Genomic DNA, 25704 nt, shown 5'->3' on the forward strand with positions numbered 1-25704 from the left:
AACACTGATAAGAAGAAGGGACAGGATGATAGGACATCTGCTAAGACATGAGGGAATGACTTCCATGGTACTAGAGGGAGCTGTAGAGGGCAAAAACTGTAGAGGAAGAGAGAGATTGGAATACGTGAAGCAAATAATTGAGGACGTAGGTTTCAAGTGCTACTCTGAGATGAAGAGGTTAGCACAGGAAAGGAATTCGTGGCGGGCCGCATCAAACCAGTCAGTAGACTGATGACAAAAAAAAAAAAAAAAAAAAAAAAAAAAAACGTAACATAGTAATAGGTGAATAAGTAAATGCAAGTGTTCATGAGTAAAAGGTGCCATTTTTTGAATAGCACCCACAAATATTAGTCTCACTGTAAGAATCCATATTATTCTGTACAGTATGTTTAACTGTGAAATATATAAAAAAACCAATATTGTCTTTGACAGCTTAATTTTATAAAACTTCTTTGGTGGTATGTGTCTTTAGCACAAACATAAATATGACTCTGACTTTGTGTTCTGTTAAGAGTCAGAGCAAAGGCTACTTTTATTGGACTTTATTCTCTTTCATTTTCTCACAGTACACAACGCTTGCTCAAGGAAAGTGAACAACTCAAACACAATAGTAAAAGCAGAGTATCAATAGATGGCGCCTTCTAAATTCCTTAGATAGACGTGTATGACTGAAATCGCGTAACAGACTGCGCCTGGGTAAATAATCTGGACAACTGTAACACTTTTTGTCCATGTTAGTTAAACAGATTGTCAAGAGATGGCATCTTCTACATTGTTTTCATAAAAATGTTTTCAAAATAAAGTTTTTTAACGAAAAATATAACTGTATTTGTGTATTTTTCGTCATTAGTAGTGAATGAAATCTTGAAAATGAAGTTAATACGGGAGATATGGCGCACCTGAAAAAAAATCACCATTGAGAAATAAAATATCTGAGAGAGAATAAAATTTGATTTTAAATGAGGGAGCAGGGAGTTTTTGAAATAAGTATCGCTTGGGAGAGGAGGGGCAGAGAGGAAGCAAGATTTGTAACAAGTGTCTACCCTGTTATCGGAGAAGAAACTATTGGTTGCACTTGCGATGTACTTAGAATGGCTTCAACATTCTAAAAAATGTTTAAAAATTAGCAGCACAATCTGCCTCGTTAGTTTGTGGTTTAATAAAATTTTTAAAAAGTCTAATACCATTTATCTCTCATCAATTGAAAATGAAGTTTTCAAACAAAGTTATGTTTCCTTCTAAAGTTGCACTCTAATGTTAATGATGGTAGGGAAAGGACAGGGTAGGTACTAGCTGTTATCTGACTTCACTCAGGAGTAATGGCATCAGAAAAATTGGTAACCACTTTAGATTCCCATTATCGAGTAATGGTGGATGTTCAGTAGCGGATGATGAGGAACACACAGAGACCAGTATGCTGTCTGTCCACTTTATTAACAGTCGTCATGGCCTGTGCAAACCAGATATTTCTCTGCCAGTGATAATCACTGTGTAACAAGAATGCTAGCCTGCAAGAGGAGGAGCGGATAAGAGGAGAAAGGGAAGTCACGTCCTCATCCGGAGCAAAGTGTCGACAAGGCACGGAGGAAACGGAACGGGAAACTTGTAGGCGGCGGCGGAAAGCGACTTCCTCGCCAGGAGGCAACCTTGTGGCTGAGTCTCAGTGCACCACAAAGCTGCAGCCAGCCACCAGCCGCCAGCGGCGCAGGTATGAAGCGAGTCCTGGGACGGTCGCCACTTAACCAACTGCAGTATTGCTATGGCGATCTGCCACTCTTCGGTATCTACTTCTCTCAATAAGCAATAGTAAGCAATCGTTACCTATTGCTTACTGTACCGCTGACGGGTCTTAGGCACCACTGGGTGTGGATCTGAGAGGAGCGTGTTTCAAACCCCTAATTTAGGTAGTTTTTGTAAAATGCTAAAGCTAAAACTGGTTACATACTTTACACTTGTCCAGTCCTAGCTTGCATTCCAGGTTAACGAGATGTGAATACGCTATACTTGTATGTACCTCCTTTTTTTGGGCTTCTGGTATCATATTAGGACCAGATTATCGTCATCTACGCTCCAGGTAGCAACTATACTTTGGTACAGTAACTATCCTTTCTTAGTCTGCTTCTATTTCTTTAATCTATTACTTTTCTGTATTTTATTTTGAGAACTAGCCTGTAATTACTCAAGTCCGAAATGTATCTGTTCCAGCTTCTTTGATTATGGTGCACTCTATTTATTGGGTCTTAAATGATAAGTTATTTTTCCAGCATCAATACTTCTCACTTTTATCAGAGCAGAACCGTTGTTTAATTAATTTACTAAGTATGACTGTTAACGTATGTGACTCTCTTGCCATTTGCTTTGCTCTGTATATATTATTGGAAGTCATTATTTCAAAAACTGGAGACACATTTGTGAAGATAAGGTATCTACATTTAGGAATTGTTATTTTGTTTTACGAGAATTTCGCGAGGTGTCAACCTAATTGCTTCACATATCGATTTTTCTTTCTCCATATAATCTAAAACCTGGAAATCTTTCAGTCATATTCGATAATGATATTTCAAGCTAAATAGTTAAAATAAGTCTGTGATTTTGTTATTTATTGACAATTATTTTTATACTTAAATGTCTCACATCTCTTGTAGTGGCCATTTCTTTGAAACAACTGCAATTTAAAATGTCTCGTTGAAATTCTGTGTCTAGTTATGGTCATGCTATTTATTGACGAAATATCTGCAGCAGTCGTCTATGCTTGAACACATCATGTCACTGGACATAAATCTTAAAGCAGTAAGTCACATAGATGTCCCGAAGTACCATCTTCTGCACAACAGTCCACAAGATTTTGTTCTTAGAATTATAATTTTGTTAAGCTATATCAGGACTTCTACATCGTGGAAAAATCCATTAGTCGCTCATAATCGGTTAACAATCTTTTCGATATCACACACAAATGTTTATTACAAATTCTGGTTTTAAATTTGTGTTTCCAAATGAAAGCATCGTCTTAAACAGTTTACATTTATTGTAGGTTAAATCAACTGAATATTGGCAGCACTTTATTCTGATAATGTGATGCTGAAATCACATTTAATGCCTTTCACTTTAATGTAAAATTGAGCTTCGTTCTTCTTAACCATTTTATTATAATCGCTAGCTCTGCAGCACTGTACATGTATTCTGCAGGTAAGTTAAGGGGAACGTAAAAAGTTCTTCGCTCACAAATATTTATTCTCTAAGAATTATAATTTTGTATGTTTTGGGTGCAGTTTTTCCACAAACCATGGTTTCATAGTCCGCAGCTATTGTGACATATGTTTGATAAATGGACAAGAGCGGTTTTTGTATTTACTGTAGTACAAAAAGCAATATATATATATATATATATATATATATATATATATATATATATATATATATATATATATATATATAACTCTTACTATCCACTTTCGTTTAATCATATTGTATTTCGAAGTGATAAGCTGCATCGAAAATTAGGTCATAGGACATTATTGGGTAGAATGATGCAAAACAGGTTTTTTAGGAGACTGATTCTTTTGTTGCCAAGTCTAGCAACTGTGCAAAGAACAAAAGCATCTGAATTTAGCTGTTTGAGTGGCTAAGTAATGTTTCTTCCAGTTTGAGTTTTCAACAGTATGTACACCCAAAAATTAAGAAGATTTTATTCTGTTTGCTGACTTTTATTCGCTTGCTATTTCAACTGTTGGTATGGCTCTATTTTTTGTACAGAACTGAATATACTGTGATTTCTCAAAACTAAGGAAACCGCTACTCTTCGGGCAACCACTAAATAATTCTTTCAAAAACTTCATTAACAATTTATTCTGTTTGTTTCTCTCTAACTGTTTGCAAAAAGTGCTAAATCTGCTTGATGGGTGTTAAGTGGAAGGTCATTCACATATTCCTTCAACGCTCCTTCGACGCACAAGCTGAACAACGGGTATGATTATCTGCAATGCTGCCTTACATCCATTTTCATACGAACTTGTCTTACTTGATTAGCTACTTATATTACTCTCGCTGGGTTTGATTCCATCGATTAGATTATTGATCTGCCTCCGTATTTAAGCCCTTACCTTCTCACTCTCTTACCACGTTTCGGCCAAGATTAACCGGTTTTTCTCAGGGACTTTGCTGGGGGCTATTGCAACGTGCCCAGCACGGATTCAAATAATATATTTCGTGTGAAAGACAATTGACTGTTTATTCAGAAGAAGAAAAGGGTGCTATTGACAGGAGATCTAAAGTTGATTCTATTTTTCTAGGTTTCCAGAACTGTTTTGTCACTGCTCCTCACAATCGACCTCTAATGAAATTGCTTGCCTATGGGTCATCGCCACAGTTGCGCGCCTGGATCCGTGACTTCCTGTCAGAAAGGCCACATTTCCTACTGGTTGACTGAAACTTATCGAGTGAAACAGAACTGGTTTCTGGGGTTCCCCAAGGAAGTCTTACAGTTTCTCTACTGTTCTTAACCAATTTAATCAATTTAGGAGAAGATGTGAGCTGCTCTGTCATATGATGCTGTCATTTACCGTCAATTAAACTCGTCAGAAATTCAATACGAAATACAAAACAACTTAAACATGATATCTTTAAAGCACAAAAAATGACAATTGACCATGAACAGTAGAAAGCATGTGGCCTTCCGCTTGAGTGCTAAATAGGACGCGTTAAATTCAGATGACGCGATGTATAATACAAATATAAAGGCAGTAAATTCCACTAAATACCTAGGAATAACAATCACGAACAACTTAAACCGGAACGAACACATATTGGAGAGAGCGAATCAAGGACTGCATTCTAAGACTGCATTCTATTTGGAGAACACTTGGAAGATGCAACAAATCTACTAAAGAGAATGTCTATAATACGCTTGTCCGTCCTCTTCTCAGGTACTGCTGTGCAGTACGGGATCCTTACCAGATAGGATTGACGGAGGACACTGAAAAGGTTCAAAGGAGGGCAGATCTTTTCACCTACATCTACATCTACGTGGATACTCTGCAAATCACACTTAAGTGCCTGGCAGCAGGTTCATCGAAACACATTCACAATAATTCTCTGTTATTCCACTGTCGAATAGCGCGCGAAGGAACGAACACCTATATCTTTCCGCGCGAGCTCAGATTTCCCTTATTTTATTATGATGATTGTTTCTCCCTATATAGGCCGACGTCAACAAACTATTGTCACATTCGGAGGAGAAAGTTGATGACTAAAATTTCATGAGAAGATTCTGCCGCAACTAGAAATGCCTTTGTTTTAATGATGTCCACCCCTCATCCTGTACATATCCGTGACTCTCTCTGTCCTATTCCTCGATAATACAAAACGTGCTGCCCTTCTTTGAACTTTTTCGATGTACTCTGTCAATCCTATCTGGTAAGGATCCCACACCGCGCAGCAGTACTCCAAAATAGGACAGACAAGCGTACTGCAGGCAGTCGCCTCAGCAGATTTGTTGCTCCTTCTAAATATTCTGCCAATAAATAGTAGTGTTTGGTTCACCTTCCCCACAACATTAACACTATGTTCTTTCCAATGTAAGTTGTTCGTAATTGTATTTCCTAGGTATTTAGTTAATTTGATTAATTTATCGTGTAACTGAAGTTTAACAGATTGCTCTTAGCACTCATGTTGATGACCTTACGCTTTTCATTATTTAGCGTCAATTGCCAATTTTCACACAATACAGATATCTTTTCTAAATATTTGTGCAATTTGTTTTGATTTTCTGATGGCTTTACTAGACAATAAACGGCAGCGTCATCTGCAAACAACCTAAGAGGGCTGCTCAGATCGTCTCCAACATAGTTTACATAGATAAGGAACAACAGAGGGCCTATAAAACTACCTTGTGGAACGCCAGAAATCACTTCTGTGTTAATGGATGACTTTCCGTCACTTACGACGAACTGCGACCTCTCTGACGGGAAATCACGAATCCAGTCGCTTAACTGAGGCGATATTCCATAGGCACACAATCTGATTACAAGCCGCTTTCAACGTACAGCATCAAAAGCCTTCTGGATATCTGGAATTGCGGAATCAATTTGGAATCATTTGACAACACCAATGAACACTTCGTGTGAGTAAAAAGCTAGTTGTGTTTCACGAGAGCGATGTTTTATAAATCTGTGCTGACTGTGTGTCTATACATCGTTCTCTTCGACGTATTTTTTAGTGTTCGAACACAATACATGTTGCAAAATCCTGCTGCAAATCGACGTTAATGATACAGGCCTGTAGTGGATTACTCCTATCGCCTTCGTTGAATATTGGTGTGACCTGTGCAACTTTCCGGTCTGTGGGTATGGATCTTTCGTTTTGTATTGTAATAGGGGAGGATGTGTCACGAACACGATAAGCGAGTTAGAGGGGAAATCATTGAAACAAAGGCGTTTTCACTGAGGCAAGATCGTCTCTCGAAAATTCCATCACCGTCTTTCTCCTCAGAATACAAAGATATTTTGCTGACTCCGAAGTATATAGGGAGAAATAACCGAGTCATAAAAGAAATGACGTCTCTGACAGAAAGATTTAGGTGCTGCATAGGCAGATATGAGCATCGTCATAAGAGAAATCAAGGCTCTAACAGGAAGATTTTGATGTTCCTGGTAATGGGTTTCTACCGGTGACATAAAACTACCAATATTAATGCTTTAACTTTAACTGGTCGTAAAATGTCTCCGGTTGGTCTTGGAGGGAAGGGATATGTAAGAATTTGTTCACGGATTTCAAAACTTACTGATAAATGGTAGCCCACTGCGAATCGGCGACAGGCTTTTGAGCGCCGTGAGTTTTCCTGCTGATAGTAGAGGAGTTGCGACGCCAGTTCTGCCTGTGCAGTTTGCCTAGACGGTCGCCGCTACGTGCGACGAGGTCAATGTTACGCGTCCCCTCGTGCCCTGTCGTGCTGGGACGTCGGGAGCCTGTAGTTGTCTTCTCGCTTGATGCTGCAGATGCCATTCTTATTTTGTTTGTGGACGTCCGCTGATGCCCCGCAAGTACTCGGAATTACCTGGACTTTTATCGGCTACCGACACTAACGAAGGTACTCCTTTCGCAATAGACCTGTTGTGCTATCCCACATAAATAAAGCGTTCGTATTCTGCTGTGTGGGTGCTACGAGGCCTTCCTGTTTCCTATATTTTGAGGGATCACACTCATAAACGTCTCCTAAACGCCTGCAGTACTGAGAGCGCTCACGGCAACTTTAGTGGCTCCTTCTAAACACTGGATCCTGCGTCCACTGCAGAAAATTGGTTTCGATCCGCCTCCGCGTAAAAAAAGAGCCTTACCGATAGCTGACGCCCTTGACGCGAGGTAAGTCTGTTTCTAGGAGTTATTCCTCTGTTTCATGAGCTCTGTCTTCCTATCTGTGGATTTTGTATCTCTAGCTCTCCCTCTCTCCCCCCCCTTCTATCTCCTTCCCTCTCTCTTTCCCTCTCCCTCTCCCTCTCCCTCTCCCTCTCCCTCTCCCTCTCCCTCTCCCTTGCCCTCTCCCCCTCCCTCTCCCTCTCCCTCTCCCTCTCCCTCTCCCTCTCCCTCTCCCTCTCCCTCTCCCTCTCCCTCTCCCTCTCCCTCTCCCTCTCCCTCTCCCTCTCCCTCTCCCTCTCCCTCTCCCTCTCCCTCTCCCTCTCTCTCCCCCCTTAACCCTCCCCCTTTACTTCCCTCCCCCTCCCTCCCCCTCTCTCTCTACATCTGCATCAACATCTACATCGATACTCCACAAAACACCGTACGGTGCATGAGGAGGATACCCTCCACTACTACTAGTAATTTCCTCAGTTCCTTTACTCTTCCACCTGCAGACAGAGTGAGGGAAAAACGACTGTCTGTATGCCTTTTTATGAGCGCTAATTTCTCCTACCTTATCTTCGTGGTCCTTACGCACAATGTATGATGGCGGCAGTAGAACCGTTCGGCAGTCAGCTTCAAATGCCGGTTCTCTTAATTTTCTCAATAGCGTTTCTCGAAAAGAACGTCGGCTTCCTTTCAGGAGTTCCCATCTAAGTTCCTGATGCATCTCTTTAACATTTAACCTATTGCTCGAACCCACTGGCAACAAATCTAGCAGCCCGCCTCTGAATTGCTGTGATGTCTTCCTTCAGTCCGACCTGGAACGCAACCCAAACACTCGAACAATACTCAAGAATAGGTCGCAACAGGGGCCTGTATGAGGTCTCCTTTACAGGTGAACATTCTTTCCTAAAATTCTCCCAATAAACCCAAGTCGACTATTCACCTTCCCTACCACAGTTCTCATATACTAGTTCCACCTCATATCGCTTCGAAAAATGATTTGACTTACACGTTCCAAGATTAACAAGGCCTGCATTGACTCCGACGTGCTTCGTCGCATTGAAGGAGGTGCACAAAATGGCAATTCATGTTAAAGTGTTTAGCAAGCTACATTTCCCCTTACGAAGAAAAGAAAACAAGGCCACAGGATCCGTTTCGGACCAGATGGAATCGACAAAACACTCAGAACAGATACATTTTGTTTCACTTGTTAGGAATGTAACCTAAGTATCTCCATCGTCAGCCCAGCCGTTCGACACCCAGTAATGGATAAAGGTCACCTCTACTTTTTCAATGTTCTGCATTCAGCAATATACATACGTGTTTTGTAATGTAATCTACTCACCCTCCGCTAAGTCATCGCTTCTCTTCTCTGTTGGAATTCAACAACGATTTTGTAATCCATCTACTCTTCACTCTCGTGTCTACTTGTCCGGCCCATGTCTTCTTCATTTTCATTGCGCCCTCTGATCCAGTGTGTTTTTGTCGTTTCTCTCCTAATAATATCTGACACAAATGTGTCCGTTGCTCGTTGAGTCACAGTGAGTTTATGAATGATTTTCGCATAAATCGAAACTGGAAATTCAAACTGATCATTAACTTCCCTTTTCAGTCAAATCGGAAACATTTTTTTGGAAGTTAGATTTAGTGTACAAATGTAATCCAACCCAGTTTTATTCTTCTCTTTATTGATTGTTCGAACAATATTGGCAGTTCATCTCCACGGGAGCAAAGAGTAAAATGCTATCAGCAAAACCAAGACGATTCGAGTATGTCCACCCAACACGTGGTATTTTCTTGTTTCCGCAACTGAAGGAGCTAAAGGCTTTTCTTCTAGTGGTCCTTTTAGTAAGGGTATAAGACAATCCGTGTAGTAAGGGTACAAGACAAGAATGAAGTCTTTCGCCCTCTACTACTCAATCTACACAGTTGTGTAACTTCGTACCAGGATACGACTTAACTAACGCCTACTTCGAATTGTCAATACAAAGTGTAATCTGCAATACAACGTTTCCAGTTTGTGATGTCTATATGGGCACGTTCTCAAAGGCAATAAAAAAATCTATGATCTTACCCATGCATACACCTCTCTGTACAATGGAAATCGACGGTGACGAATACCTTTCTTCAGACTCCAAAAATTTGGAAATCGCATGAGGAAACAAACTTGGCAACATTTGGGCCTTCACATGCTATTCGACTAACGCTGCATAAGTTTCGCTGCGAAACCCTCACACATCCTCCGTACATTCCCGATCCTTACGCATACGATTTTCAAACTTTCGGATCCCTGGAGAAGGACATTCGTGGCCGTCAATTTGCTTCGAATGAAGAGGTGCACGCCTGGATACAATTATGGTACTGCAAACGCAAACTTTTTCCACGAAGGCACTGACCGTCTTGTCTCACTGTGGAATAAGCGTGTTAACAATTATGACGATTATTTTTGAAATAATAAACAGTTTACTTACTTTTTTACGGTTCCGCGCCTCACTCGGTAAAAAAAAGGAACCATTACAGGGCCACTTTGTTGTCCTTCTGCCTGTCCGACTGTTAAAAACCCTTTTTGTCGGGAGAAGATGGACATTTTAAGTTGAGATTTGCATAGTAAGATCTGTAGTCCCTTGATGGCACAATAAAAGTAAGATTCTAAGTCAGTACAGTCAAAAGATATGGCTATTTACGTCGTGTTTTTTGATAGTCGCGAATTCGCTCATCAAAATCAATAGGGGTCCTCCCGTTGACTGTAATCATGAAATTTGGCGATAAGCAAGGTTTCACAGTAAAACTAAAGGAAAAGAAATTAGAGTATTGTTAATCTATAATTACAACACACAAAAATATTTCTTTTGTCATTTATTATCGGACTTCAAACTTAAAATATGATAGAATTAAATTTTCCTCAAGGCATTTTAATCTCAACTTTGTCTATGATAATGATGGAAGGTCAAGAAATGAACTTTTTTTTTACTTGATCTCATTTTGTTCTACATTGTTCGTTGAATTTGTTCGGGGCGTACGTCAGATGACACCTGTTTAGGCTCTTCGTTGATCCGTTCACTCAATTTTTTTTTATTACAGAGGGTAAGTAACCCTCTGACCGAAGACGCTGAGTTACCGTGCCGGCTAGGACTAGACTAGTCTATTGCCGTCCCTAACACAACCTTCAGTTCATATCTACAGCTTCTTTTCTCCTTCTTTTATCGTCACTACTGCCGAGGCTCTCGGGTATTGGAATAGCATCGCAGAGTTGTATGCAATTTAATTCTATCAAATCTATAATCACCTGTACCTGAGGTACAGGCAGGATGTCCCCATTACATCCAATGCTGGGATGCTACTCTAACACCGGAGAGCCTCGGCAATAGTATGACTGTCTGAGAAGGGGATGATAAGTGAAGATGTGAATTGAAGTTTGTGCTTTGGAGGGCACTGGACTAGTCCATGTAGCTATGTCAGATATAGCGCTGTGGTGCTCTGATGGCTATCGTTCCTGCTTAGTAAACAAGGAGATCTGGGTTGAAGCCCTGGCCATGACGAAAAATTTATTTCATTTCCTCAACTTCCATCATTTCCGAAGTTAAAGTTACAACATTCTCGAGAGTCTTGGAATTCCCAGGGACGATATCTTGCCAGTATCAATGTCGGCAACAGGCGAAACTAGTCGAGATTCCCTGTTCCCAGGATGGATGAGCTGTCTGTATACATAATTACGTTTGTACGGAGCCGCAAGAGCGCGGGTCGTACTCGCACCAGGCCAATTTTTTCCCGTCTGTTTCATTTTCATTTGACTGCCGCTTGTAGTGCCAAATCTAGGCCGTGATCTGAGAAACAAATTTGTGAGCATGTATGTCTGGAGAATCTAAGTGTTGGAAATGTGGTGCTGTAGAAGGTTTTTTTTTAAAAAAAAAAAAGGCTACGTACTCCACAATCCATCATATAGTAGAGTCATCTTGTATCTTTCTGCAGTCACTCAACGATGAATCTTCCCATATACCGCTGCATCATCAGCAGACAGTCGCAGACTGTGGTTGAGGAGGTGTATGTGGCAAGTAATGAATGCTGGCCTATATCTCAAGTCAGCATCCTGTGTCATGGTAAATATTTGCACAGCTCTCTTATCTGAATCTGCTGGCATTCCAAAATACGCTGTGAAGGATGTGCGTGGTACAGGAAAAAATGATCTGAGTTAGGCATTTCGAGTATGAGAACCGACGCCAGAAGTCTGTGACCCACTTATTTCAACAGACTGAACACTGTAATCATGATGCACCCAAAAGTAAGTCGTGTAAAAGTGTTGCTGTTATTACACTTCCTTAAAAAATTAGGCCAAAGTTCATTATATCGGATCCGCTTCAAAGCACATGGGATCGACAGAAAACAAAAATCAAACAAAATTTACTTATATATCAAGCCATCATCATCGTCGATGCGACATCCCGTGAGAGGTAAAGGTCTGCTTTACACGTTTTAATGCACCATGGTCAGCGACATACGTTCTTGTTGTTACGTCATGTTTTCCCAATGTCTGCGTCACATCTTCTGTCACGTCAACATCTTGTTCTTTTCTTATCTCTTTAATTATGGTACAGAACGTTCTTGAATCATATATATGCTTTTGGCTTGCTACATTCCCCACACACCTGTTCATTCTCCTTACGTCTGCTACTCTCCTCTATCCGCTAGTGCTTGTTTCCTACTAGTATAAGTGACGAGCAAAAATTTCGTTTTGAGGGCGTCGCTGCAGCGTATACGCAATGATGCGCAATTCCGGTACGGTTATACACTCCTGGAAATGGAAAAAAGAACACATTGACACCGGTGTGTCAGACCCACCATACTTTCTACGGACACTGCGAGAGGGCTGTACAAGCAATGATCACACGCACGGCACAGCGGACACACCAGGAACCGCGGTGTTGGCCGTCGAATGGCGCCAGCTGCGCAGCATTTGTGCACCGCCGCCGTCAGTGTCAGCCAGTTTGACGTGGCATACGGAGCTCCATCGCATGCCGCGACAGCGTGGACGTGAACCGTATGTGCAGTTGACGGACTTGGAGCGAGGGCGTATAGTGGGCATGCGGGAGGCCGGGTGGACGTACCGCCGAATTGCTCAACACGTGGGGCGTGAGGTCTCCACAGTACATCGATGTTGTCGCCAGTGGTCGGCGGAAGGTGCACGTGCCCGTCGACCTGGGACCGGACCGCAGCGACGCACGGATGCACGCGAAGACCGTAGGCTCCTACGCAGTGCCGTAGGGGACCGCACCGCCACTTCCCAGCAAATTAGGGACACTGTTGCTCCTGGGGTATCGGCGAGGACCATTCGCAACCGTCTCCATGAAGCTGGGCTACGGTCCCGCACACCGTTAAGCCGTCTTCTGCTCACGCCCCAACATCGTGCAGCCCGCCTCCAGTGGTGTCGCGACAGGTGTGAATGGAGGGACGAATGAAGACGTGTCGTCTTCAGCGATGAGAGTCGCTTCTGCCTTGGTGCCAATGATGGTCGTATGCGTGTTTGGCGCCGTGCAGGTGAGCGCCACAATCAGGACTGCATACGACCGAGGCACACAGGGCCAACACCCGGCATCATGGTGTGGGGAGCGATCTCCTACACTGGCCGTACACCTCTGGTGATCGTCGAAGGGACACTGAATAGTGCACGGTACATCCAAACCGTCATCGAACCCATCGTTCTACCATTCCTAGACCGGCAAGGGAACTCGCTGTTCCAACAGGACAATGCACGTCCGCATGTATCCCGTGCCACCCAACGTGCTGTAGAAGGTATAAGTCAACTACCCTGGCCAGCAAGATCTCCGGATCTGTCCCCCATTGAGCATGTTTGGGACTGGATGAAGCGTCGTCTCACGCGGTCTGCACGTCCAGCACGAACGCTGGTCCAACTGAGGCGCCAGGTGGAAATGGCATGGCAAGCCGTTCCACAGGACTACATCCAGCATCTCTACGATCGTCTCCATGGGAGAATAGCAGCCTGCATTGCTGCGAAAGGTGGATATACATTGTACTAGTGCCGACTTTGTGCATGCTCTGTTGGCTGTGTCTATGTGCCTGTGGTTCTGTCAGTGTGATCGTGTGATGTATCTGACCCCAGGAATGTGTCAATAAAGTTTCCCCTTCTTGGGACAATGAATTCACGGTGTTCTTATTTCAATTTACAGGAGTGTATAAGCAGCGATATGTGGGCACGAGTTTAGTGTGGTATTCGTGTCTTTCTGGCGTGCGCGCAGTAAACGTCGAAACGCAGCTCACTGAGACGTTGTTACCAAATGTTTCCAAACGGGGCCAGCGTGCTGTTAGTCTTTCCTTGGCTGCCGAAGAAAAACAAACGGGAGACATTCACCAGCGAAAAAGAATATGCATGGGGCAACACATTTGTCGAAAAACAACCTCTTGGGATGGTGCGCCAGGCTCCGTGCTGTTCGCGATTCGACGGCGGGCGGTAGTCGACTTTGGAGTCATACAGAAGTGACGCCAACTCAACTGGGATACACTCGAGCAGCCCTGATCACTCCGCAACCGATTGTCACGCCTTCGCTCCCCTAAAAAAGACCTTGAATGGTCGACCATTCCTGTCGACCAGGATGTGCAGCAGGCGGATGCGCAGAAGGGTACAGTGTTTTACCAAGCACGTACCTTAAACCCGGTGCGTTGGCGCGATGATTGGCTCCCGGCGATTTTGTCTGGTTTGCATACCGATTCTCAATCCAGTATGTAATGGAAGAGATATGTATTAACCATGGGAGACTGGAACATATTAGTAGGGGAAGAAAGAGAAGATAGAATTGTAGAAGAGTGTGGTCTTGGTAGAAGGAATGAGAGAGGTGCAAGACTGAATGAGTTCTGCGATACATTTCTGCTAGTAATAGCGAATACAGAGTTTAAAAATCACAAGATGGAGATGTGTACTTGGAAAAGACTCGGAGATACTCGAAAATTCCAGGTGGATTACATCAAGGTCAGACAGAGGCTATTGGGTTACGAGTATAAGGGGTACCCAAGAGCAAACCACGGAAATTGTACAGATAAATATAGACAAAGAAGATAACTGCATTGAAAATCTTGGGTTGCCATCAAGAGTTTACTGCTAAGTTAGCAAGTCATTTGAGTTTCCATTCTCTGCAAACCATTAATGTTGCTGTTACCGTCCAGCATGCCAGCCAGACCCTAACATGTCTTTCTCTTTTCCTTTGGTTCCCTTCCACATATCGCTCTACGACCTTTCTTATAAGCTTCTTCTTTTTTCTTACTGCATGTCAAATCCAGTTATTTTGCTTCTTTTTATTACGTACATTCAGTAATTGAATTTGATCTCCCACTTTACTCAGTACCTGTTCACTTTTTACTCTATCCATCTAACTTTTACTTTCCGTCCTCCTCCTATCCGCATCTCAACAGCCCCTCTTTCTATCTTACTGTCCATTTTTCAATACCCCTGTAGGTGGGTACACTACACAAAACATTTTATTTGTTTTTTCTTCATATCTCTGACAATACTGATAGAGAAAACCCTCTTTTTCTTACAAAATGTCTCTTTCGCTATTGATATCCTAATTTCAGTTCTGTTATTGCTCTTCCTTTTGTAACATAAGTAATAATTCACTTCATCGGAGAAAGAACGTAGTCCAAAAATGTTCAGGAGAAGTTAAGGGGTAAAGCGATATACGTCACTTAAATAAATAGGATCTGCAAGGAAGCGAAGGCTAAATGGCTGCAGTAAAAATGCGAAATAGTTAAAAGGTAATGGCCGTCGGAAGCATTGATTCAGCATATAGAAACGTCAAAGCAATTTTCGGTGGAATAAAAAAAGAACTCATCAACATTTTGATTACAATAGAAGTTCCACTGTTAAGTGGAGAATAGAGCGCAGATGGGCGGAAAGGGTACACTGAAGGCCTCTAAGAGGGCGAGAAACTGTGACGAAAAAGACATGTCTATATGGACGATATAGGGACCGGATTTTAAGACTTTAACAGAGTTTTGGAGGCTTTCGACCAAATAAGGCGGAAGGCATAGATAATACTCCTTCGGAGTTTCTAAAGCCATTGAGGGGATTAGCCACCAAATGGCTGTTCAAATTGATTCTTAAAATCCATGAGTCTGAAAACAAGTAATCAAACTTTCGGAAAAACATCACTCCGAAGTTTGTCAGGGAAGATAAATGATTGAAGTATCGCAAAATCTGAGGATCTGTTATATGACTATTAGGCTTTAGAAAAGGTAAAGCCTCAGCGAATTGACAACGTAGAAAAAGCGTTTGACATGTAAAGTGGTATACGATGCACGAAAAGCCGAAGAAAATAGGTTAAGCTATAGAAACAGAGAAGTAATATGCAATATGTACAACAAGAAAAAAGGAAAAAAGTAAGAATGGCAGACCAAGAAATTAGGAAGGATATGGGAGCTAGTGTTCGAAGTGTGAGTCGAAGAAGCAATGCCGGGAATAAAGGAAAGCTTCATGAATGGTATCAAATTTCAAGGTGTAGGGATATCAATGACTGAATTTGCCATCCTCTGTGAAAATGAGGAAGAACTGCAAGACATGCTTAATAAAGCCGGCCGCTGTGGTCGAGCGGTTCTAGGGGCTTCAGTCCAGAACCACGAGGCTGCTACGGTCGAAGGTTCGAATACTTCCTCTGGCATGGATGTGTGTGCTGTCCTTAGGTTAGTTAGGTTTAAGTAGTTCTAAGTCTAGGGGACTGATGACCTCAGATGTTAAGTCCCATAGGCCTTTGAGCCATTTGAACCATTTTTTGCTGAATAAAATTAGTAGACTAACGACCACACCCTGAAGTTAGTAACTAAACAAAAAAAGATCAACTGAAGGAGTTTCACCACCTTGGAAGGAAAATATCAAATGATGAAAGAGACGAAGAGGACTTAAAAGGCAGACTAGCACAGGCAAAGAGGGCATTCCTCGCCAAATGAAGTCTGCTAGTACCAAACAACGTCCTTAATTAACAGAAGAAATATCTGAGAGTGTACCTTTGAAACACAGTATTGTCTGGTAGTGAAACATGGACTTCGGGAAAAACGAAAAAGAAGAGAATCGAAGATTTGAGATTTGGCGCTATGTATGAATGTTGAAAATTAGATGGACTGATAACAATAGGCGATTAAAAGGAAGTGTGGAAAGCGCTGACTAAAAGAACGCACACAATGATGGGACATGTGTTAAGACATCAGGGCATAACATCCCTGCTGCTAGAGGTAGCTGCAGTAGATAAAACGATAGGGGAAGACAGAGATAGGAATATATCCAAGAAATAATTGCGGACGTTGGATGCAAGTACCACTCTGAGATGAAGAGGTTGGCGCTGAAGAGGAATTCGTGGCGGGTAGCTTCAAATTAGTCAGAGGACGGATGAGTAAGAAATTTAATAAAAGGAAAAATTCTTGAAAACTAAAGTTTTGAACTAAGTCTGAAAACCTTTCGCGATATATACATAGCATTTTCTTTTCTTTTTTTTCTTTTTGGACAAGGCGATGTTAAACACAACATAAGCTGGAACGATCATCTAAAGGTACAAAGATTAGAATTCGAGTATCACCTAGACGATTGAGGGTGAAGGGCAAGTGTAAGCCAACGTGATGAATACTATGTAAATGATATGTCGGATAGAGAACAACAGACTCATTGGTGATTACTTCTAAGGAAAGGTGTCATCGTTGATTGATTGTTGGATTCAGTGTAACTTGGAAGAAATTTCTGTCAGGTCTTATGAATGGCAGATTGCTTTCAGTGTGGATAAATGGAAGTTAAAGCGAATGGGGAAGGAACATTCTCGTAACGTCCCAATCACATTTGTCATAAATAATCTATCACAGCCGGTCATTGTGGCCGAGCTGTTCTAGGCGCTTCAGTCTGGAACCGCGCTGATGCTACGGTCGCAGGTTCGAATTCTGCCTCGGGCATGGATGTGTATGCTGTTCTTAAGTTATTTAGGTTTAAGCAGTTCTAAGTCTAGGGGACTGATGACCTCAGATGTTAAGTCCCATAGTGCTTAGAGCCATTTGAACCAATCTATCACAATTTGAGAAGAACAGTGATGGCCATAACTACAACACTAGAAGCAAAAAATGACCTTTATTACCTATTGATAAAGCTGACTCAGAAAGGAAGTCAAGTAGCTCAGAAAGGAATTGAATATAGAACAACAAAAATTCTTGATCGTTTGCCAAATAACATGTCTGACAGGAGCGAAGCAAGTTTTAAATCTAAGGACTGCAAATATTGAAGTGTAAATGATTATTAACACTAATCATGTATAAATATCTTGTAAACTGACTCGTTCAACATCATTTCGATAAAAGAATCGTTCAAATGATCTGTGGAAAATGTAAATAACTAATTAAATAATATAATATTAATGTTTTGTTGTTCGACTCTGCCAAATCGATTAAATATCTAGGCTGAACGAGCACGTCTGTTCTGCCGCAGGTACGACGAATGGGCGATCACAGTATTTACTGGGGGAGTTCTGATAAAGTGTAGCCCGCTTATAGTACGCTTGTACGACCTATTCTTGAGATCTGCTCGAGCAGGTCGGACTGAAGAAAGATCATCAAACTAATTGAGAGGCGTGTTGATAAACATATCACTGGCCGATTCACTCAGTACGCAAGTGTTAGAGAAATACTTCTTGAGCTTAGATGGGAATCAATGGAGGGGAAAAAAGACATCTGAGGAAATTTAAAGAACCACCATTTGCAACAGACTGCAGAGAAACCCATTATTATAAGATTAAACTATTGGCCATGAATCACTGGAAACAGTAAAAATTGTAAAGTATGCAGCAGTAACCGCCTGGAGCGACCCAATGTGGAATGGCCACACAAAACCAGCAGTAGGTAAAGCACAGTACAGGCTAAGAATCATGGCCTGAATCAAGGAAATCCACGAAAGAGTCGGCTTACAAAACACTTCTTCGACAGACGCTTGAGTATTGTCCGTCAATTTGGAACACTTACGACGCTGGATCAGCAGAAGATATACACAGGACCCAACGAAGAGCGGTACGTCTTTCCACGGGGCAGTTTAGATGGTTAACAAACTTCGGTGTCAGGCGTTACAAGAGAGGAGCAGTGCATCACAGATTGGTTTACTGTTGAAATTCCAAGTGCGTACACTCCACGAAGAGTGGGACAACGTATTTACGTTCTCCCAACTACGTCTCGCGAAATGACCACGACGCGAAAATCAGTGAACACAGAGCTCGTAGGGTGGTTCATCAACAGTCGATCTTCACGCGTCCCATTCGCAAGTGGAATAAGCAAGGAAAACGATGGCGAGAAATGACGGTGGTAGCACAAGTATCCTCCGTTATACACCGGAGTGTGGCTTGGGTGAGCGTAGACGTAGAGTCGAAAGCAGGTGCTGTATGACAGGCGTAATGCACACAATTTGAAGGAAAGAGAACATTTACGCCTTGAAAGCGTGAAAAATGGGAATTTCATTGTTTACAAATAACCATGACATCAGAGTTCGAAAGCCGTTTTACCACAGATCTTCGTTAGTGAGGACATAATCATATCGTAGCAAGTTTTGCTTTTGTAAATTGATTTCAGTGCCACATGTCGTGCCATTGCGTTACAGTGATTTCATCTCCATTCACTTAATGTCGGTGATATTAATTTAAAGGGTAAATGAATGTGAGTTTTAGAGCAGGACATTTAGATGACGCTAGACAGTGATTGATAGTAATGGATGAAGTAAAGAAAATAACAGCAGATTGCAGTTTCATCCTCAGTTGAATTAATGTGAAGCGCAGGTATTCAGTTGGCAAAGCATCATTTAGTTGAATCATTGAGTTTTAACTGAATCTTTGCGAACTGACTGCAATAAATCGTAGTTAATAAATCTGAGGATGACCTAAAAAGGCTCGAAACCGGTTATCCAATAAAATAAAAAGTGACCAAGACAGTTTTTGGCTTTCTAGGTATTGGAAGTTGTCTATGTACATTATGTCGTCAATGGTATGTCAAGAAAAGGAGTCTGAAAAATAATCGGCGTAAGTTTTCTACCGGGCGAGGTGACGCAGACGTTAAGACACTGGACACTCATTCGGGAAGCATGCTGACCAACTAAAGCCTTACGATGAAGCAATGCCTCTGAAATACCTCATGATCGAGCGGCGAAATTTTCTGGCACGACCAGAATTATTTAAAGTCACTAACAGTGCAAAGCATACACATTGTCTCTTCTATTTTGCTGGCGCATTTCCGTTTACCACTGGACATTTTGTCTGAAATGAAATGCAATTTTAAACCGTCCTCACAGATTTTCTCATGGTAACTCAGCCAGTTTGATAATAAATCAGCAAGTGCTCAGTTTATTCGAACGTTAAGAAGGAAGGCTGTTGTTGAGTTCTAGAAATAGCTGGGCGTGACCCCAGAGCGATATCGTGTGTTTGATCATAATTTAATTTCCATGGAAATTTTCAACTGAACTTTTTTTTATTTTTCATGCGGCATCTGTGTACAACGAGGTTTCCAAAGTGAAAAATAATATCTAATTTCAGCAGTCTACGTCGTTGAGCGGCAAACCGAAGTCACAGTTTCTTAAATATCTGCTGCGCGGTGTTTATCAAGACCAGTTTCGTAATAAGAAGCATTCTCAGCACTTCTCCTTCAAACAGGTTAGACCTCATTATTCCAGTTTGTAGGACTGTCTGAGATTAGTGGAAAACAGTACATTTGTGATTCATTATCAAAGTAAAATCTCTACCTTGATTGCTGCCTGTTCCATGAAATACAGACAATGTGTTAGAGAGTTACGCGGGTGTCAGACACCAGATCCGTGGATACGGTTTGGAATCCCAGCTTGGTTCTAACAATCTTTTACTGTCAGCGATACTTTACCTGCAGTAATATCATTGCTATCTGATAAAAAGTCCTTCTGCACGCTTATTGTTGGAGACGATTTTTGTATGGTTAAGACAACCTTGTCTTTGAGGGAACCCCGTTAAGTAGACAGCTTGTAAGGTACCCGCTTTTTTGCGGATAGAGAGCATTTTACTTTATTTCCAGTGTTGCTATTTCACATACATGAAGTGAATGTATCAGCGCCGAAGTACGTACGGAGTAGGGAGCAAGGGGTAGGTTCCGACGCTGTCTAGCAAAGGCCGTTGGCTATCTGGCGCATTCAGAACCAGTATGATGAGGTGCCAAGGCAGAAATCGCTCGTGACGTCAGCAAAGAGCTATGTAGGAAAAGTACGTTCATTCTGGTGGGAGTCAAGTATCTGTTCTTGATAAATATTTGCTAAAAAAAGTTGCATTTTTGCCACTCGGACATTAGGAGGAATCTACGGGTCATAATTTTACGACGCCAGTAAACGTTGGTATTAATAAATAGATGGATAACTTTAGCATATCCGAAGACGTACGTTGTTATACGAAATATACCGATTGTACGCTCAAGTTAAGACTGTGCGCCATATTCTGCAATCGTCGATAGGATGCCTTTCGACCTAGTCATGCAGCAGACCGTGCTCTCGTGCGGTTAATAGTTAGCTTATACTCAGTACGAACAAGTTCATTTTGCGGTGTTTCTTATATAGATGCACTTTAATGGCATCCTGTGTAAAAATCATTTTCACAAAAAAAAAAAAAATTCTTTCCGCTTCATTACGTAAAACGTAGACAGTAGTATTGTACTTTCAGAAGCCGACGGCTCTGCAAGAGGTATAAAATTACAAGAGCATCTCGGCTCACTAAGTCAGTTAGAGGACGGACTGGCATAATCGTCGCAAAACCCGGCTGGAAAATCGTGTCCAGTTATACTGCACGCCCGTTAAATCAGCGTCTACGGACTCACCGGTTAAACTGAGACGTTTCTGGAGGTTTGAGTACGACTGAGGGGTTGTTGCACGCTGCATTTTTATCTTGTTATTTTGAACAAACTAGTTATTTCTTATCAGTAAATCGGTTCTTTATCGATAATGCGCTTCATTAGCAGCATGATGTGGATTCTGATAGACGTACTGAAACGAGGAGACCTCCAACAAATATCTTGCGAACCTCAACTCGCCCTGTTCACTCACGAGATAAAGAGCGCCTTAGACAAAGTCGTTCAGGTTGCTACTGGATTGATTTCCAGGTGGCACTCGATACAGTTCCGCACTTCCGCTTGGTGAACAAAATGAGCTTGTCAAGTATGGGATTAGATTTATGATTTTATACAGGACTTCCTTAAACCGAACAGAACCGGCAAATGTAAAAGTAATTTAGGGAGTGCACCACGGGAATGCAGCTCCACATTCTGACCATGATGGGCCAGTAGGGACCGACCGACCGCCGTGTCATCCTCTGCCAAATGCATCATGCGGCTGAGGTACGGAGCAGCATGGGTTTAGCATATCACTCTCCCGGTTTATATAGAGCAGATCCAGAGAAGAGAAGCGTGTTTCGTCACAGGATGGGTGGTTACTTTCTCCCACATGTCTTCCAAAATGACCACGACGAGAAAATGAGAGAAATTTGAAGAGGTCGTCCAAGCCGTGGGGAGAGGTTTCTAGGCCCGAAGCTTGTTTTCAGTAAGTGTAGACCAATTGGCATGCCACAGCGCTGACAAATGACCCTGCTAAAATCAGATGAAGGCACACAACAAGAAGCTGTCCGAGGCTGGAGGATCGCAGCCTTGGCCTCGGCATCTGCAGCTTCGTTCCCAGGGATACCGACATGGCCAGGAACCCACATAAAAGTAACCGGAGAACCGTCGTCCGCCAGCTGCTGAAGAGAGCGTTGGATCCGGTGCACGAATGGGTGAACCGGATACGGATCACTGAGGCTCTGGATGGCGCTCAGGGAATCTGAGCAGATGACATAAGCAGAATGTCGGTGGCGATGGATGTAAAGAACAGCCTGATAGAGGGCAAATAGCTCAGCTGTGAAGACCGAACAATGGCCATGGAGCCGGTATTTGAAACTGTGTGCTCCGACAATAAAAGAACACCCGACACCGTTATTGGTCTTAGACCCATCTGTATAAATGAAGATCGTATTAATGAACTTCGAAGTTCGACAAACCGCGAGCGGTGTACCGAAGCTGGGGTAACCTCCTTTGAGAGCGAGTTGGAGCCAAGGTGGCTTTCGCCCACTCTAAAGGTTGCAGGGAGTGAAAAATCAAGGTGCTGAAGGAGGCGACGAAAGCCAACTCCAGGGGGTAGCAGGGCAGATACATATAACCCGTACTGACAGTCGAGAGAGTCATCAAAAAAGGAACGATAAGACGGCTGGTAGGGCACTGATAATAGCCGACAGGCATACCGACAAAGCAGCATATCGCGCCGGTAGGTTAGTGGCAATTCACTTGCTTCAGCTCCCTTAATCCAGCACAGCTATACTAGCAAAAAATGGTTCAAATGGCTCTGAGCAGTATGGGACGTAACATCTGAGGTCACCGGTCCCCTAGAACTTAGAACTACTTAAACCCAACTAACCTAAAGACATCACACACATCCACGTCCGAGGCAGGATTCAAACCTGAAACCTGCGACAGCAGCAGCAGCGCGGTTCCGGATTGAAGTGCCTAGATCAGCTCGGCCACAGCGACTGGCAGAGGGAGATTGTATTACCAGAATTACGCTCCTCCACAAAGCGTAACGTGGCTTGTGGTGTATAGATATAGACGTAGACCAACGAACAAACTTTCGTGTTATGACTTACACGTGCTGGGAATTACAAACTAGCATAATATTCTTCTGAACTGATGAGATATATTGCCAGACTGGTTAGTCGTGTTGTTTAAAATATTAGAGCAGTCGTCATGTTTGATTCGAGATAGCGTTCGGAGTTTCTTGTCGCACAGGGAAATTTTTCTCTTTGTTCTATACGAGCAACAGATTCTGGAAGTCACAACATTCAACATACAATGGTGGTTCAAGTCAGCGAGCTAATTTTGTCACTGTCGTCCTTCAGTTTCGTTCTTTCTTTCATTGTCGTAAGTAGATGTAAGAAGACTCTATATATGCTAAATGAACAAGTCCTGTTTTTTCCGCGCCCCGATTAATTGATTTACGAAGGTCGGGTACGATTTACCACATCAGCTCAACCGAAAACACACTTTATTACGTTCACAATGCAGAAAAATGTAGGGAGGGTTGTGATACAAATACTACACAGGTTGGTTGGTTGATCTGGGCGAGGGGACGAAACAGCGAGGTCATCTGTCCTATCGGATTGGGAAAGGAAAGGGAGGAAAGTTGGTTGTATCCTTTCAAAGGAACCGTCCCGATACTTGCCTGAAGCGATTTAGCGAAATCAAGGAACACCTAAATCAGGATGGCCGGATGCGGGTTTGAACCGTCGTCATGCGAGTCCAATCTGCTAACAACTGCTCCACCTCGCTCGGTACTCGTTTGATTCCAGTAAGAATTCCTACACATCCTGTAACATTTCTCTTGTTTAATGAGAACGCTTGCTGTACTCTGTACATTAAGAAATACAACGCCAAACTTGTTTTCTTCATTTTCAGTATCTCGTCACCAGTAAATTCGACGTGAAAATGCTTAGAGGCTGTTAATCACTACCAGTAATTAAACACGCCAAAACAGCTAAGGCGACGTTCTCGGAAAGGTTTGGATCACTGTGTCTTAATAGCCGTTATAAGGAGGGTGCACGCGAAACGTATTACCGATCATTGTAACAATAGAACCAGGGCGGCGAGGCGACAATATCGCACCCGGTTTCCGCGGAAACGGCCGTTCAACAGAGCCGCATTGGCTATATAAGGAGAGGCGCTGTCCCTGAAATTCCGTCGAGTCCGGCGGCAGGAGAGGGAAACATGGGGTGGCGGTCTCTGCGAGTTGTCATCTGAGTTTAGCCAAGTCTGTGACTCCACAGGTTCGTCGGCGAACCCGCGTCTGCGGCTCTTCACATCTACGGCTCACACGACTGCACGTTGGCGACTTACCGCATCGGTGGTCGACACATCTGTTTGGGACTTCTCTACTGTCACTTCTATGTGTGTGGCACAGTGCGTCTGGGACTCTACTATTTGTGCTACAGAGTTCTGACATAGAAATATTTTGTGGCTGCTTATCTAAGACTCCTACTTTCCTGAACTCTACTTGTCTGTGAACCAAGTCGTTGAGGACTAAGCTGAGCGTCTCAGAATCTTCGCCAGCTGTCTGCGGTCTGTGAGTCTGTACTATGCATCCACAAGTCTATGCACCCGCGACTCTGCACCACGCGTCCGCGAGTTTACGCTGCGCATCCTAGAGCCTGCGATAAAGTCCACGAGTCTACACTGTGTCCACGAGCTTACGTGATGCTTTGGTCAGGAGAAGACTGCGCAAGTGGACACGAAGCGTAGTTCGCGGATGTGTGTATAAGCTACGTAGAGTAGGCTGCGTAGAGTAGGCTGCGTAGCGTAGGCTGCGTAGCATAGATTCGTGGACTTGTAGCGTGGAGAGTCGCGGACGCTTAGACTTGTTGACGCCTAGTACAGACTTGTAGATCGCGGACTGGTAGCTGAGATTCTCTGACGCGGAGCATAACGTCGCCAACGACTCGAATGACCGGTGTGTAGCAGACATGGAGGAGGATTAGGTGTGTGGTCCTAAATGTGAGTCACAACCCTGTAGGCAAAACTTGTTCTGTCCCAGATGTACCGCTCCAGACATGCAGGAGTCAGAATATCAGTCCCAGACAGATGTGCTGAGCCACAGACGCATTGCCACCAACGCATAGTCATGCAGTTGTGTGAGCCGCAGATGTGAAGAGTCACAGACGCGAATCCATCGACGAATCTGTGGAGTCACAGGCTTGGCTACACCCAGATGAAAATTCGCAGTAGCCATCACCATGTGTTGTTCTCTTGTGCTGCTGGACTGGATTAACTTTCAGGGGGCAGCGCGACACTAAACTACGGGCCGGTGGCAGTATGCTACGCATCGACCACTCTGCGGGACGCCTCATCGACTCTGCGGGACGCCTCATCGACTCTGCGGGACGCCTCATCGACTCTGCGGGACGCCTCATCGACTCTGCGGGACACCTCATCGACTCTTCGACTCTACGGGTCACCTCATCGACACCATGCGACATCTGCTCAACGTCCCCCTGCAGTGGCACGAGGTGTCTACGGGCAGCTGGCCCCTCAGTTCCGACCAAGGTTTTTGGGAGGTTTTCCTTGGTTGTAAGGCGAATGCCGGAACTGTATACCCCCTCCCATCGACACAAAAAAGTGGAAAAATAAATTCTAAAATCTTACTTCCTCTTGTCTTTTTACTCAATTTGGATGTAAGTAGAGCAATAAGTGACACTATTTACTGTACCTGCTAGCTGGCTAACTGCATTGCTGAAGCTGTAGTATGTAAAAGAGAGATCAGTAGACACACTGCAG

General features: G+C 43.1%; 1 protein-coding gene across 7 annotated transcripts in view; it reads left to right on the top strand.

Moving 5' to 3' along the window:
- The window catches only part of LOC126335229 (uncharacterized), a 205077-nt gene that overhangs the window by 55383 nt on the left and 123990 nt on the right, over positions 1 to 25704 (top strand). For 2 of the 7 annotated variants that reach the window (XM_049998269.1, XM_049998273.1), the window contains exon 1: positions 1654 to 1708. The exons of the other annotated variants lie outside the window; for them this stretch is intronic. The gene's annotated coding sequence lies outside the window, so the exon portion shown is untranslated. Of the gene's footprint in view, positions 1 to 1653; positions 1709 to 25704 lie in introns of those variants that run through there. 7 annotated transcript variants of the gene reach the window in all.

The sequence above is a fragment of the Schistocerca gregaria genome, chromosome 2, assembly GCF_023897955.1.
Source record: "Schistocerca gregaria isolate iqSchGreg1 chromosome 2, iqSchGreg1.2, whole genome shotgun sequence".
NCBI lineage: Eukaryota > Metazoa > Arthropoda > Insecta > Orthoptera > Acrididae > Schistocerca > Schistocerca gregaria.